This window comes from Capsicum annuum, chromosome 10 (genome assembly GCF_002878395.1).
Source record: "Capsicum annuum cultivar UCD-10X-F1 chromosome 10, UCD10Xv1.1, whole genome shotgun sequence".
Taxonomy (NCBI): Eukaryota; Viridiplantae; Streptophyta; class Magnoliopsida; order Solanales; family Solanaceae; genus Capsicum; species Capsicum annuum.
In genome coordinates, this window is record NC_061120.1 from 103,208,706 (window position 1) to 103,213,986 (window position 5,281).

The window sequence follows — 5,281 nt, forward strand, 5'->3', positions numbered from 1 at the left end:
GAGCTTACTCATTCTCATGTTCATATTTCAGTACCAAACTTGGTACCATTACCATTGCATGTTCAGTCGTATATTCATGAGTCAGTTCAGTCATGTATCCACGCATCAGATACGTGTGGTCATCTTATAAATACTTTCAGTCATGCATTCATGTATCATGTCAGTCATATAATCATGCATCAGATATGCATTCTCATTTTAAGAAAACTTAGTTCATCAGAACACTCAGTCCTTCATTCATAAATCAGTTACGTATGCATCAGATATGCATGTTCAGTATGATATATTCAGCTTGTCAGTCATGTCAGCTATGAAATCATATTCAGTCATTCATGCTCAGTACTCACGTCAGTTGTCTTTTCTCCCCTCTCAGTCGGTCTCATTCGAAGATAAATGTTCCTAAGGGGGATATATTGTAAGACCTCATAAAAATTGCATGTCAAATTCAGCTCGTAAAGCTCCACGAGAGATTCCAACACTTTGAAAATTTTTTTTGCTAAGTGTTCAAGTTCAACACTTACTCTTATTTTAGACCTCCTAACTTCGGGGATTTATTTGATGACCTTCCCGACCTCCATTTTTAGATTTTCAAGTTGCGTTGTGATGGGAAAGTCCCTAGTACGTATTGGACACATTCCGGGTGCATTTTGGGCGCATTTTAGTGGCTAACTCACTGGTTTGAAATGCTCCCGCATTCCGAGTGCATTTCAGGTCAAAAATTTCAGTCAACTTCAAACTATCATAACTTCCTAAATATAATGAACTGTGAGAGCTGCTATATATGAATAGAAATATCTTTGAGTCTTCTTTCCAATGCAACTGGTTTAATCCCATTTGGACATCTAAATAAAAAGTTATTGTCGATTTACTTCAGCCTATCAGACAGTCAATTATGGATAGATTTGACCTTATTTGTTTTCCTAGGGGTATTTTGGTCATCTTCCACCCCTATATATATATCACAAACACGGGATTAAGGCTTATTTGCAGCAAAATATACTCCTCTTCTCATAAACCCTCTAAAGAACAAGGCTAGGATTTCAATAGGGGATCCAAATTCAAGGCTCAAATCCAAGAATCTTTCTGTCAATCTCCCTAAAATTAAGGACTAAGGTATGGGTTGTTTTGATTTATTGATTCCTTTCATCCATAAAGCTCAAAAACCCTCTTTTACATTATAAAGTATGATGTCTATATTGTTGGGAGTTGATGATTATATTGTTGATGTTGGGTGATTCCCAAAATGGAATCTTTATATGTTTTTATGAATTCATGATATCATATGAGTTGGAAACAGGTAAATTTGGTTGTTCATGATGTATAATTTGATGATTTCACCTATGCCTAATATGTGAATGCAAGGTGTTTCATAAAATGCCTAAGAAACTAGAAATCATGCAATATAGCTAAATTGTGACTAAGTCAAGGATTCATGATATGCCCTTATGTTCCAATAACTTCTATGTTGATAATGTGCCTTGTAAATGTTGGTCGATTGCTCATGAACTAGTATTATGAGATTATGCTATGTTTACTTGCAAATCCTACTTATGAACAATAGGTATGATAACCATGCAATCCACGTGAACTTCCATGCTATTGGTATGTGTTTCCAATATGATTATGCAGTGAACATGATATTTATATGGTGCAAGTACTTTCATGTGATATGAAATCCTTTCAATGTAATACATTATTGATAACCATGCTTAATATGAAATCCCTACTTATAATATTATAAATTATGGACTCTACTCTTATGATCAAGTCAGTCATGTGTGTCAGTTTCTTTCCATCGAGTCCTGGGGGTACTTGTACATGAAAACTATAGTTGTGTGCTTAGATCCATGTCATGTTGTCACGATTATCTCAGTCAAGCCATGATCTATAGAACTCAGTCAGGCCTGTGATTCAGGAAGTCTCAGAAATCGAATGAACTCAGTCAGTTATAAGATAATAGTAGTATTCCATTAGTCAATGGAATTCAGTAAACTCAGTATCAGTCCATTCCGACTCAGTAACTTCAGTCCTCTCAGTCAGTCCTCAGATCTCAGTAGTATTTCGTCAGCTAACAGAACTCAGTAGCATTTAGTTAGTTAACAGAATTCAGTAGTGTTCCTCTAGTCATCAGAACTCAATAAACTCAGTCCATGTTTAGTTTACTTAAACAGAATAATCAGTAACAGTTCAGTTAATTCTAGTATGAACTAGGAAATCAGTTCAGTATAATCAGTTCAGTGTCATTCAGTTGGGAGTAGGATTCAGCACCGAGCTAACCCAAGGATAGGAACTCACCTTCTAGTAGAGGGTGTGATTCTTAGAAGTAGTACTTGCGTTCCAGAACTATGTAGCCAGCATAGGTTGAGACATCAATACCTATCAGTTGAGGGTAGATGAGATGGCTTAACCTATCAGATGAGGTTTCCCACCGTTCTCATTAGAGTACCTGCCAGATGAGGGTCACTCACAGCTTGTCCTTACCAGTGGCGCGGTATTGACACCCTTACAATCAGGGCAGATATTGTACCCCAGCTTAGCTATTATAGCATATTTGGGGCATTTTGGTTAGATAACTACTTCCCACAGTTTCAGTATCAGTCTTAGTAAAAGAACTTAGATAGTTTTTTAGGATATCAGGACTGTCAGATACAGTCAACTAAGATATAGTACAGAACTCAACTAGTTCCATCAGATTTAGGACTATTAGATACAATCATTCATGCTATCAGTTATCAGAACTCATGTTATCAGGTATATCAGTTATCAGAATTCAGTTATCATTCATGATATGTTATCAGTAAATACATGTCATTAGTATTCATACTCAGTAGTCATGTTATCACGAGCTCAGTTTCATGACTTTTATATATGGTCAATCAAATCAGTTCTTCATAATTTGAACTATCATAAACAATTATTCCTTTATCAGTAATATAGTATCAGTCTCCCAGTATTCAGTAATACAGTATCAGTTCCTCACTATTAGTAAATTACATATCAATATCAGTAAACTCAATCATTCAGTATCTCAATATCAGTAAATTTAGTCATTATCAGTAAACTTATGTTGTCAGTATTCAGATTCAGTAGTCAGTATCACCACGAGTTTAGGTGCAGTTACGTATGTATGTATGTATTCTCACGTTCATATCAGTTAGCATTGTTCATGCATATAAAACCCTTTGCATTTAGCCTACCTCACTCGTATACTCAGTACATTTAGTCGTACTGATGTATTCACACTATGGTGTTTTATTTGACGCTATAGGTATAGAGGCACGAGTTTCAAAGCAGCAGTAGCATTGCAGATTTCAGTAGTTAGTGCTCCTTTTCATTCGAGGATAATATTATTATTACTTTATTACAGTATTTCAGATTAGTTTTTTATTTCATGGAGTTAGTTGGAGACATGTGCCTTCAACTCCTTATTCAGTTCAATTAGAGGTTTTTGGACTAGATGTTAGATTAGATGTTCAGACTTCAATATTTATGTTTCTTTTTGGTATTGTTATACTATGTTTTTCAGATATGTATCAATATTGAACCTTATGGCCTTACAGTTAATGTTTCCGCATATTTTATGAGATATTATGCAGTTTATAGGTTTAGATATCAGTCATGGGTTAGCTTGTGGTCCTTCGGGGTCATGAGCACCATATAGCATTTCAGTTTAGAAAATTGGGGCATTTCAAACTTGGTGTCAGAGCCTAAGGTTCAACAGTGTCCTAGGAAGTCTAAAAGTTTATCAAGTAGAGTCTTGTATATGGGCGTGTTGTGCACCACACTTATATACATGAGGCTATGAGATGTTTTAGGAACAGTTTCCCTTCTGTCATGTCTCAAGATCGTGCTATGGCAAGTTTCTCTAAGGAACCCATGTAGATTCACATCAGGCTCCTCTCATGTCAACCTTACCTTACTTCAAGGTAACAGAAACAGTGGAGCTCAAGTCCTAAAGATAGGGCTTTCTCATGCAGTCCCTGGAGATAGTTTGGGATTTGCCAAATGCTCAGACAATATCCCCTCAGTTCAGTCATGTTCCAAAGTTGTATAGATTTCATTTATGATCATGAGAACTCCTTTGTAAACTAAAATCCAATTTTTGATATACCGTTAGATCCCTTCTCAGAGTCCTATGATAGTATAGACCTAGAATTTTAAGAATGGACCCAAGAGTTTAGCAGTAGATGAGTTGGGATAGTATTATCTAGTTTGATTAGATTATGTATTCATTGGGATAGTTATACCAAGGTAAATCAGGAGGCTTGAACAGTGTAAGCTAGAATTTAAGTTTATTTACTTGAAATTAAGCATGAACTAGTTCAAAGTTGTATTCGGAGATACGTTGTATTATCGTATTTCTCTTGATATTTCACTTTTGTACACTTTTTATATTAGAAGCTCTTGAACTGATACCATTATGTTTTGGGATTCTTCTATGTATTGATCTTTATTTCATATATTCCACATTCTTTCCCGTATATTATTGAGTAGTCCATTACTAGCCATTCCAGACTGCAAGTTGGCTTGCCTACTGGTGGGTTATGGTAGGCGCCTGTAATACCCGTATGTTTCTAAGCTAGGAGATGAACCATTTTTCCGACGTATGAAACCTCCTATCCTGTGATTAGCATTTTAGTGCATGACTTACAATAACTATCCTAGTGATAAGATAGCTTATGGTACATTAAGCATGGTCATATGAGTCACTTAAGGTAATACAAGCTATGAGTTTTTGAATCCATCAAGTTTTAGTGTTCGATTTTGTAAGTGTCATCTTTGAACGAGTATAACATAATGTTAATGTGGTATTTCTGCATATTTCTACCCACTAATTTGTGGATAATTGAATTAGCTTTCTAACGATACCAATTTCTCCTTAATCCAATACCCGAGCGAAAAGTTATGCCCATTTTCGTGAGAGACAGTAAGGATAGGCGATTGGTTAGGCGCCGCCCAACCCAGACATAGGCGATTGGTTAGGCGCCGCCTACCCTAGCTTAGGCAATCACTTGGGCACCGCCTAAGTCAATTCCAGGGGCAAAAAACACTATGTTTTGAGTTATTTTTAGGATAATTAAGTCTTTTAACACTCCTTACTCGTCCCTAGACTTCACCCTATGAAATATATAGCTTCTAATCATATTACAACCCTATTAACATCTCAAAGCTCATCATCCAAGAGCACCATAGGAGAAAAACAACTAGAGTTGCTCAATCAAGCTTGAAGATCCGATTCCAAGGAAATTCCTCCGTCAATCATCAAGAATCTTCCTTCTAA